We start from the raw sequence: 12638 nt of genomic DNA, 5'->3' as shown, positions 1-12638 counted from the left end.
GCCTGTTGGTGCAGCACCCCTTACTTGGCAGCAATTCTCCGTTTTCTTTTTGGAAAAGTATGTGCCACAGTCTCGCAAAGAGGAGCTGCGTAGGGAGTTTGAGTGTTTGCGTAAGGGAGAGATGACTATGACGCAATATGAGATAAGGTTCTCCGAGTTAGCTCATCATGCTATTTGGTTGGTTCCGACAGATAGAGAGAGGATTTGGAGGTTTGTTGATGGCCTCACTTATCAGCTTCCTATTCTCATGACTAGGGAGAGGGTGACTGGTGCTACTTTCGAGGAGGTTGTGGATATCACCCGTGAGATTGAGTCTATTTGTTGCCAGGAGCGAGAGGAGAGGGAGTCCTAGAGGCCTCGAGGACCTGGTAGTTATAGTGATGTTCCGTCGAGAGATCAGTTTCAGCACGGCAGAGGCCGTCCATTCAGGCATGCTCAGCCAGCTCACCCAGGTTATAGTGGGGCATCATTGGGTCATGGTTCTCACAGTTCTCATCAGGTCCATTCATCACTTAGTGCCCTTCCAGCTCAGAGTTTTTCTCGTGCTCCATCAGTTCAGGGCTCTTCTATGCCAGGTGCATCTGCTAGTCATTCCGGTGCGAGGGGTTCCCTTCAGTACCCTTCTCCAGCACCTGGGAGTTGTTATGAGTATGGAGAGATGGGCCAAATGTGGAGGCAGTGTCCTTGTCGTCTTGCGGGTTCATCTTAGTAGAGGGGTCAGTCATTGGCTTCAGTGCCAGTTACTTCACCACCACCCGCCAAACCAGCTAGGGGTGGAGGTCAGTCAGCTAGGGGTCGCCCTAGAGGGGGAGGCCGATCAGGTGGCGGTCAGGCCCATTTCTATGCACTTCCAGCTAGACCCGATGCTATTGCTTCCGATGCTTGTTATTATAGGTATTATTTCAGTTTGCCACAGAGATGCTTCTATATTATTTGATCCTGGTTCCACCTTTTCTTATGTGTCATTATACTTTGCTCATTATTTGGGTACATCCCATGAGACTCTTACTTCACATGTTCATGTATCTACCCTGGTGGGCAATACTATTGTTGTAGACTGTGTGTACCGGTCGTGTGTGGTGATTATTGGGGGTCTGGAGACCCGAGTGAATCTTTTATTATTGTGTATGGTGGATTTCGATGTCATTTTGGGCATGGATTAGTTATCTCTGTGTCGTGCTATTCTGGACTGTCATGCTAAGACAGTCTCATTAGCTATACCGGGTGTGCCACAGATTGAGTGGCGAGGTTTGACTGATTATATTCCCAGTAGGGTAATCTCATTCTTGAAAGTCCAGCGTATGGTTAGGAAAGGTTGTCTTTCGTATCTAGCCTTTGTGAGGGATGTCGGTGTAGAGACTCCCAGTATTGATTCTATTCCAGTTGTGAGGGATTTTCCCGATGTGATTCCGGCAGACCTGTCGGGCATGCCACCGGACAGGGATATTGATTTTGGTATTGACGTGGTGCAAGGCACTCAGCCCATCAAGTATAAGTTATGAACAACAGAACATGATATCTATATAAAGACTACGCGATATGGCTAACAATACAATAACTGCAATAAGGAAGGAAAACAACAAGTAACAGTGGAACACCATAATAAGGACACAAAAGGGTGAACGGAAATACAACCCAAATTCGAAATCACAAATACAGTAAAAACAAGTAATAACTCAGCAACTACGGCAGTTTTAATATCAGGTCTTAGCCAACAAACTCCAATAAATTAGTCAAAACCTTCAAGTATAATCTTTCACCCATAAGTTTTTGAATAGGAATCTTTAGAATATAATCCTTCTAAGGATATTTCAAAATATACTTTCTTCAAATAAATATCTTTCAAACATAGTTCTTTCAAGATAAATACTTGTTGAAGCTGCAGATTTTTCTGCTTCTGGTATTTCCGCACCTGTGGTTTGGAGATCGTAGGTGCGGTGCCACAGAAGCGATGAAAGGGACCGCAAAAGCGAAAAATGGCTAGAAAGGCAGGAACCGCAGATGCGGTTGTGGGACCACACCTGTGAAGGCTCGGATGCAGAATGTTCATCGCAGATGCAATTTTGGCCGGTTAAGTGAAGAACTGTAGAAGCGGTTCGTTGATCGCAAATGCGGTGGATTGACCGCAGATGCAAAAATGCCTGGGGCAGAAAGTATAAATTGTTTCCTTTGCGATTTTTGAGATATTCCACCATTTTTAAGTCGGCTTTGGAGATTTTTGGATGATTTTGAAGAAGGATTTCAACGGAACTTCATTGAGGTAAGGATTTTGGACCTAAAACTCGTTTCTATGGTATTATTTCACAGATTAGGCTTGTAATTAATGGAATTTAAGGATCAAAGTTTGGGGAAACTAGGGTTTGGAAACTTAGACCTTTGATTGAGGATTTGAAGGACCAATTGAGGTCGGATTTGAGAACTTTTGATATGTATGAACTCGTAGGGAGTTAAGGAATCTATTGATGTAAAAATTATCGAATTCCGAGACATGGGCCCGGGAGGTTGAGTTTTGGTAATTTCAGAATTTATGTTGTAAATTGAATATTTTCGTTTGGGCTATGTTCCCTTAGCATATTTTGATGCCGTGATTCTGATTTTGGATAGACTCGATGCGAGTAGAGGCCGATTCGAGAGGCAAAGGTGTCGCGGGCTAGAGTTTGGACCGGATTGAGGTGAGTAATGATTGTAAAGGATGTTCTGAGGGTATGAAACCCCGGATTGCACGTCGTTGTGCTATATTGAGGTGATGCATACGCTAGATGACGAGCGTGGGGTCGTGCACTATTGAGGATTGCGACTTAGTCAGTCCCAAATGATTGTTTTACCGTGTATTTGACTGAAAACTATTTGTTATCATCATATTTTGGGCTGAATCCATATTTGGGCTTCGTGCCAACTATTTGAACCTTTAGGGGATTGTTATTGATGTTTCCTCACTGTTTTTAATTTATACTTGATCTCAGTCATGCTATATTCCACTGTTTTTATAACTCAGCCATGTTTACTCTGTTTTAACACTTAAATGATCTTTTAAATGATATTTTGGGCTGAGAATCATGTTTTACTATTGCCCGAGTGGCTTGTGAGATTCTGACTGAGTAAGGTCGAGGGCCTATGTTGTGAGGAAACACTGATTTTGACTATGAGGCCGAGGGCCTGAGATATGTACGCCACGAGGTGGCTTGTTGACATGAGGCTGAGGGCCTAGTGATGATGCCACGAGATGACTTGATATTGTGCTTGGGCCGAAAGGGGCCCTTCCAGGAGTCTGCACACCCCCAGTGAGCGCGGGTACCCATTGTGATATGAGATATAGTCCAAGGGGCTGGTATTGTTGACATTGTGCCCGAGGGGCAAATCCTTTATGTGCTTACCTGTCTTATTTATCTGTTATTTACCTGTTTAATTGTTGAATAGGCATTTCTTAAAGTTTAAACTAAACTTATATGATTTTACATATCTTTACTGAATCACTGTTCTTACTTGTTTTACCGCTTCATTATAGCCTATAATGCGCCTTACGTGATTTCATGCTTTCAGTCTTTATTTATGATTATTACTCACTGCGTTGGAGTACTCACTTTATTCCCTACACCCTGTGTGCAAATTCAGGTGCATCTGGTCCCGCTATCGAGTGTTGATCGTTCCAGCTCAGGCGGATCCAAAGATTCTCTAGGTAGCTGCCAGCGTTCGTAGCCCAGAGCTTCTTCCCTTATCTTACTTCTCCCTATTTTAGATTTGTATTGAACTCTGTAGACTTTCTTGTCTTATTCCGAATTTTTAGATGCTCATGACTAGTGACACCCCGGTATCGGGCTGTGTTGGGTTTATCTTCCGTAATTGTACTGTTAGTTGTACACTTTTGGATTAATTATCATGTTTTAGACTTAAATTCGTATTGTTTGAATGCTTAAAACTGAAATGGGAAGTGTTGGCTGGCCTAGTCTTTACGAGAGGCGCCATCACGACCGGGTTCGGGTTTGGGGTCGTGACAACAGCCTTGGACTCTTCCCCTTGAGTCTCAGACCCTTCCTCACCTCATTCGATAATAACCCCTTCATTAGCTATAGATAACATGTTTTCTATTGCTTCTTTCTCTTGTAAATCAATGGACAACACAGGAGTATGAGGAGTGTTACCTATGGACTCAAGATTAGGACCTGTCTTTGTTGAGTCAGCATCCTCAGAATCAGCAGTTTGGTCGACATTTGAGCCTTTGTCCACAGAAAGACTGGATATTTCTTGATTTTCCTCTTCTTCAACTGTACCCTTTTCACCCAGCTTTTACAGCAAGGCAGGAGGAGAACTCGTAGCCACAAACCTTTTAGGGGTCGAGATTGTACGGTCCTATGAGAACCAGAAATCGATTGGGTGGGAGAGAAGACTAAGTGTGGGGGTGACTCCGTCCTAGGGTTTTGGCAAGTAGTGGTATTGAGTGAGGAGTATGACATCAGTGTTTTAACTGGTGAAGACTCAATGGGGGTGTTACTTGGAACACTCGAGGTTTCGTGATTTCTATCCATAGTAAGAAGAAGAGAAAGGATTTGGTAGTTTGAATAGAGAAAGAAGAAGGAAAAGTTTGAAGTTTGATGTGAAGAGTTATGACAGTGATAGACGTATTTAAGATGGATGAGGGACCTGTTAGAAAGGGCGACAGTTTTGGGAGTCGGTTCGATTACCAACGGGTGAGACGTTTGGGTTGAAAAGATGCAAAGAAAAGAAATTGACACACTGATGATGTGGCACTTGTTTTAGTCGTTCAAAATTGTGCATGAGGGAACAGAGAAACTACTAACCTATGTCAAGAGAACCAGGTTCCCTGACTAATCTTGCATCTGTAAGCTTTGCCCTTTTTACCAGCGTACATAGCATCAACTGCTTATTTGCTCTGTAGTCATCATGCGTGTCTACCTGTGACAGTATAGAGATGAGTTAGACTTTGCCAGAAAATACTTTTTAGCTAATTTACCTAGACATTTCTTTCATAGCCAATCATTGAGGGATCAGGTTCTCAATTAGGTTTTATCAGCCCCAGTGCCAGGCGATTTCTTTCAAAATGTTCTCTACTTAAGGCCTTGGTGAATCTATCAGCAATATGATCTTCTGTACTGCAAAAGTTCATGCAAATGAGCCCTTTTTCAACATTGTCTATGAGGAAGTGATGACGCACATCAATGTGTTTGGTTCTCTTATGTTGGACTGGATTTTTGGCCATATTGAATGCACTTGTATTGTCGCATAGGAGAGGCACACAATCTGAGAGCACTCTAAAGTCTTCCAACTGTTTCTTGATCCACAGCAGTTGAGCACAGCAAGAAGCAGGTGCTACATATTTTTCTTTACCAGTTAAGAGTGCCACTGAGTTTTGCTTCCTTATACCCCATGAGATGAGACAAGAACCCAGAAAATGTGCCATTCCAGATGTGCTTTTCCTGTCCTCCAGATATCCTGCATAATTAGCAGCAGCATACCCAACAAGATCAAAGTTGTCCCCTGAGGGATAGTAGAGAACTAGGTCCTGCGTTCCTTTGAGATATCTCAATATTCTCTTGCCAGCCTTCAGATGAGATTCCTTTGGATTATATTGAACCTTGCACAGAGACCCACGCTGAACACAATGTCTGGTCTACTTGTAGTGAGATACAAGAGTGACCCTATGATCCTTCTATACATGGTCTGATTTACAGATGAACCAGATTCATTCATGTCCAGACGAGTAGCTGTGGCAATAGGAGTGTCAATAACTTTTCATGCTTCCATGTCAAACCTTTTCAACAGCTCCTTGATGTACTTTTGCTGACTTATCAATGTTCCCTTTTGATATTGCTTCATTTGAAGTCCTAGGAAGAAATTTTATTCTTCCATCATACTCATCTCGAACTCACTCCCCATGAGTATTGCAAATTCTTCACAAAGAGAGTTAGTTGTGGCTCAAAAAATGATATCATCAACATATATTTGCACATTGAGCAGGTTCCTCCCCCGTTTCTTCAGAAAAAGGGTGTTGTCAATTTTCCCTCTTGTAAATCCATTTTCTAGAAGGAATTTTGACAACCTTTCATACCAAGCCCGAGGAGCCTACTTTAGCCCATATAGTGCCTTGTCCAGTTTGAACACATGCTCAGGATGCTCGTGATTCTCAAATCCAGGTGGTTGCTTGATATAAACTTCTTCTTTTAGAAAGCCATTCAGAAATGAACTTTTGATATCCATTTGGAACAATGTGAATTCCATATGTGATGCAAAGTCAATAAGAAATATGATAGCTTTTGTTCGAGCGACTGGGGCAAAAGTTTTATCATAGTCAATCCCTTCTTCCTGATTGAAGCCTTGAACTACAAGCCTTGCATTGTTTCTTGTTGTGTTTCCAAACTCATCAAGCTTGTTCCTGAATACCCATCTGGTCCGTATACGGTTTGATCTGCAAGTCGAGGAACCAGGTGCCATACCTTGTTCCTCTCAAATTGATGAAGTTCTTCCTGCATGGTTGTGATCCAGTCTACATCTTTCAGTTCTTCATAGATATTTTTGGGCTCTATTTGAGAGAGAAAAGCTGAGAAGGCAAGTGAGTTTCTGGTCTTTGATCTAGTTTGAATTCTTGAATCAAGATGAGTGATGATGTTATCAATGGGGTGTGAACTTTTGTGTTTCCAATTAAACATCTATATTTCGTTGTGAGAAGGTTCGGATACTTTTGCTTGTGAGCCTTGATTGCTTTTTGTCAGCGTGTGGGGCTCCTTGAACAGCATCGACAACTCTATTTTCAGTTTTAGTTATTATAATTGAGGGACTAGGTTCCTCTCCATCAGTTGGAGATATGGCTGCACCATCCTCATTTGATTCCTCAATGTGGCTCATCATATCAGCCTTTCCATTTGCCATGTCAATGATTTCACAAGGGACCAGTGATTGTTCTCCGTCTTGATCATTCTTACCATTCAAATCTTTTCCATGTGGGTCATGAGATTCATTGAAGATCACATGAATGCTTTCCTCAACACATTGAATTTTTTTGTTATATACTTTGTAGGCTTTGTTGTGTGATGAATAGCCTAGAAAGATTCCCTCATCACTTTTGGAATCGAATTTTCCAAGAGTTTCCTTTCCATTGTCGAGGACAAAACATTTACACCCAAAAGTCCTTAGATGTATTAGTTTAGGCTTCCTTCCATTCAGCAGTTCATATGGATTTTTGTTCAAAAGGGACCTGATCATGCACCTGTTCACCAAGTAGCAGACAATATTAACAGCTTCTGCCAAAAAATTCTTTGCAATCCCAATGACAATCAACATTGTCCTTGCCATATTTTCAAGAGTTATATTCTTCCTCTCCACAACACCATTTTTTTGAGGTGTTCTTGGAGTAGAAAATTTGTGAGTGATACCATTTTCAATACAAAACTCATCAAATTTGGCATTGTCAAACTCTGTCCCATGATCAGACCTGATGCAAGCTACCTTATTACCCATCTTCACTTGGATCTTTTTGACGAAGGCAACAAACACTTCAAAAGTTTCATCCTTGGTTCTAAGAAACAAAGTCCGGGTGAATCTAGAGTAGTTGTCAACTATAAGGAAGATGTACTTCTTTCCTACTCTACTTGGCACCCTCATAGGTCCACATAGATCCATGTGAAGAATATCAAATGGCTTTGAGGTACTGAATTCCTTTTTGGGTTGAATGAGGATCTAACTTGCTTCCCTTTTACACATGCATCACACACTTTGTGATCCTTGAAGCTTGACTTGGGCATACCACGAACCAAGTCCTTCCTGACCAATTTGTTTATCAACGTGAAACTTGCATGACCCAGCCTTTTGTGCCATAATTCAGCATCATCATCAATAATACTTAGACAGCTGAGATCACCACTCTGCAGAGACTCAAAATCAGCAACATAGATATTTTTGTATCTTTTTACCACTAGCACCACATCACCAGTCACTAGATTTATGACTGTACATATTTTTGACACAAATTCCACCTTGTTTCCCTTATCACAAATCTAGGAAAAACTTAGCAAGTTGTACTTCAACCCTTTCACATAGTACACATTTTCGATTGAGTGAGAGAGAGATTTCTCAATCCTTCCAACTCCTAGAATGTATCCTTTCTTGCCATTTTCAAAGGATACACTCCCTCCTTGCAAGGCCTTAAGTGAAAGAAAATCATTTGTACTTCCTGTTATATGCTTTGAGCAGCCACTATCCATGTAGCATTGTAGGTTGCTCCCTTTCACTGTTCCCTACACAAGAAAATCAAGAGTTAGACTTAGGAACCCAAACAAGTTTGAGTCCCTTGTAATGAGGAAATGGGTGAATTAGGGCTCTTTTGGTCCAAGCAAGCATTATACGTTTTTTTATGTGAAGGACCAGGTTCCCTAGCAGTAGTTACTTTTTCAGCAAAGACTTTATTTTTTTGTTGAGATTGGAATCTGGCCTTACAGGTTTCCTTAAAGTGCCCAATATTGCCACATTGAGTGCAAAGCCAATTGTCAAGTACAGTAACGTACTTGCTGTGAGGGTTGTAGGGAGTCTTTTCCCTTTGGAACCCGATTACCTGCTTGTTTCCCCCATTGTTGGTGTACAAGGCAGTGATAGCATCAGATGACCAGGTCCACTTAAGTGATTTTTCAAGATCACTTTTCACTCTTCCTAGTTCTTCCTGAAGTTGTTTATTTTTCTCAAGCTCAGCACACAGACTAGACTTTACTGAATTTAAGTCACTTTCAAGCTTAATGTGTGCCTCACTTGCAACTTCCTTTCCCTTCTGAGAATTTTCAGGCCTACTTTCCATTTCAAGTTCCCCAATTGTTCCTTTAGGTCTATTACCACTACTATAATGGAGTTTTTTTCAATTTAAGTGACAATCGAAACGGAATTTATTTATTTATTCAGAGTCGCCACTTGGGATAATTTATGGTGTCTCAAGTCACCGGTTTAGAATCCCGAATCGAGGAAATATTGACTCTGTTCTATAGTCCGCGAACACATAAATCCGGGTAAGAAATTCGGTTAACCCGAGAGAAGGTGTTAGGCATTCCTGGGTTCTGTGATTTTAGCACGGTCGCTCAACTATTAATATTGGCCTATTTATTTAATTTTATAACATCTTTAAAACCTATGTGCATCTTATTCCTTCTGAACCGCTTTTAATAAATTAGTGTTACATATTGTGAATCATGTCACGGGAACCGTACCCATGATCTACAACATGTTTATTTTAATTAACAAGATTAAATTGGGGTCGGGTCACATAAATGTGCACCCAGATTTTAGAAATTAAATATTACGACTACGTTACGGGAACCGTACCCGTAGCCATGAAAATTATTCAATTAACGCGCTTAAATCAAACTATAAAAGGTCAAGGCATTTTTTATACTAATTTTTGTATTTATGCGAGGGCCATGGAAAATTCAACTAAATGGCACACCTCGAGTCTAATTTTAAGAGGAACTAATTAATTAAAAGCCAAGGGAATTCAGAATTATTATTCTTTAAAGCTAATGTTCAAACTAAGCTCATTAATCAAAAGGGCTAGTATAGAAGGAGATATGATCCATATCTATTCAGAAGCTTGGGCCTGGAAGCAGACCCAATGGTTTATTGAAAATTTCCATATTGATGTAGAAGGCGACGGTGTTGAGCCCATGCCTGGCAGAGTTATGCGACTGCAAATCTTCTTGTATCACAATAGCCTTAAGGTTAAGGCCCAAAGGAAGCCCAAACCTTACAAAAAAAATACAAGCTGAAGACAGAGGACCCAAGATCGAGCCCATACGAAGCAAGGCTGACATGCATATCTAAGAGAAACACCAAATGAACCAAATCATCAGTACACAGTAGCTTAACATACAAGAGACCTTAAATACTATTAAACCACATTACATTCATACTTTGATTGTCTAAGCTTCAATTTATGTTAAACCAACTGATTTCGTCAAAAACCAAATAAACTCATCACCTAATGCAAATCTCAACTGCAGAACATTAGACCCCTACAACTTAGTGAATTTTCAGGCCACATGTATTTTTAAAAGATTAAAACCACCGCTAATTAATGATGAATTCCATACATGTAGTGCAACCAATAGTAGCATGCTTCAAACATTCACACACGACATTACAATACAGCAGTAATCTTTGATTCCATTCAAACACTAAAAATCGAATTTTAAAGCAACAAGGTTAATGATTAAAGATGACTTGAACTCAACATCATCACCAAACTAAATATTATTCACCAAAGTTTAGTCCATACCATGATAGTCCTGACACGCAAGTACTGGAGAAAAAGTTTAACCAAACTAGAATCAAAATAACAAGTCATAATTCGAATACAGTCCGAAAATATTGCATAAGCATGACTGAATACAGCAGTGTTCAAGTAATCAAGCTGATCAGATAAGAAAACACATGAGCCATCTTTGAGGAGCACAGACTAATGTTCAGCTAACATTCATCCACTATCTAAATCAATTACAGGACTTCCATTTACACCTCATATGTTAATCAAGTGCCGAAGCATACCTGGAAATCAAACAAAAGCAAACGAGTGAGGATTTCAAACAGTAACAGCAGCTCAGCACATCAACCATAGTAATACTCAATTCTTGTAAACCATTTCGAGCCCAGAATGAATCAAAGATTACTTCAAACTTTGAAACCTAAAGAATTACACAAAAGCTTCAATGTAACAGTATTTTGTGATTGAATTTTTTTGTATTTTTCTCCTGATTCTTCAAACTTTTCGGTGTTTAGTATTTTTTCTGCCGTTTCTAATTTCTAGGGTCTGATCCCTATCTATTTTATGAGAAAGCAATCTTATATAGAGGTCTTTTAGGGCAACAGAAATGATTTTGCTAATTATCAGCTACCCCCTTCCCCAATTTTCATTAGTTCCCTTAAAACCCCCAATTTAAAACCTGTTTTGTTAAGTTGGTCCCTTCCCCAATTTCCTGGAAACTTCCTTAGGCAGTTACAAAAGATTCCCCTGTCCAATTTCCCTAAACTACCCCTGTAACCCCTACTATTTACTTCAGCAAACCAAATAAGGGTCAGGTCGACCCAAGCAACAAACAAATTCTTTGGGCTTTTATTCAATCTGGGTCAGAAATGAACCCCCAAAACCCAAATCAAATTAGCCAATTGATCCATGACAAAACAGAAGAGAAAAAAAACTTGAATGGTTTCAAACCAAAACCTAACTAAATTACTGATTTTAAAGCTAAACTAACGAGCTAGAATTAACTGAAATATCAAGTCGAAACAAAATTAATTAGACTAACTATAAGACTAAAAAAATCAAAAACTTAAAAGTCATAAATGACAATTAAGCATGGCGAGTAAATAATCTAACCAAAATCAGAGAACAACATTTAAAACTTGAAAAGCAAAACTGAAAAGCCCAAGAAATAAATACGAACACAAAACAAATCTTAAAGGGAAATCCTAGGTTCAGAAGTTAAAACCAATCAACAAATTCATCAAAAGAAACTGAAATAAAGAAAAAATAGGAGAAAGGGGAGGAACAGATGGTAAAAAACGGATAGAAACTTACCAAATCGAACTCGAACCACCACTGGACTCCTTGATTTAACGAAACTGATGTTAATTACATGTTCTTTGTCAAGAACAAATGAAAAGCATCGATTTGCGTTGAATCAAGCTTTAAACTCTAAAGAATTGGAATTCTACGGTCATGCATGCCAACAGATTCAATGGAAATTGATTTTGGGCTTTTAGGGTTTGAACTCAGATTCAATATTTGAGGGGTTTTGGAAAGATTCGAAGGAGATTGGTTGGGGATTGGGAGAGAGGAGGCTGTGAGGATTCTATGGTGTTAATTTAAGGCTGGTTAGGGGTGGCGCCGCCGGCCAGAGATAGTGGAGATTTAGGAGCGGCGCTAGGGTTAGAGGTGATTCTCTGAAGATGAAGATAAGAAGTGAGGGAGATGGGGTAGGGCTTTAGGACAATTTTATATCAAAAGGGCTCAGTTTCGGACCGTCCGATCAATTGAGATCGACGGTCCTGATTGGGACATCGAAACGGGGTCGTTTGGTTAGATAGGGGGCGGACCGGGTAGGGACACGGGTTTGGGATGGTCTTCAAATGGGTTTCAGGGTAAAATGATTTGGGCTGGGGGAAATCAATTGAAAGAGCCCAAAAATCCTCTTCTTTAATTCCTTTTCCTTTTTCTTTTCATTTTCCAATTTTCTTTCCTTTTTTCAAATTAAAATAAATCTAAACTAACTCTTAAAAATTAAATTAACCTACCAAATTATATAAAAAACTCAATATAATATTTAATAATTAATTAAGTCCTAAATTAATAGAAAAAGCTACAAAATTCGAAATTAAAGAGTAAAAATGCAACTTGAACTATTTTTGTGATTTTTTTACATTTTATAAAACAGCTAATTACTAATTAATCTAAAAACATAAAATTAAATCCTAAATGCAAATGCAATGTATTTTTGTATTTTTTCATGAATTAAATAAAATTAAACATGCACAGACAAATGCAAACAGTTAACAAAAATCTACAAACAATCTACGAAATTGCAAATACTGGGAAAAATTTGTTTTTCTTGAATTTATGGGAGTAATTCACATATGGCAAAAATCACGTGCTC

The sequence above is a fragment of the Nicotiana tabacum genome, chromosome 8 (assembly GCF_000715075.1).
Source record: "Nicotiana tabacum cultivar K326 chromosome 8, ASM71507v2, whole genome shotgun sequence".
Lineage (NCBI taxonomy): Eukaryota > Viridiplantae > Streptophyta > Magnoliopsida > Solanales > Solanaceae > Nicotiana > Nicotiana tabacum.
The sequence above is the reverse complement of the archived record's forward strand: the minus strand, read 5'-3'. Positions refer to the sequence as shown.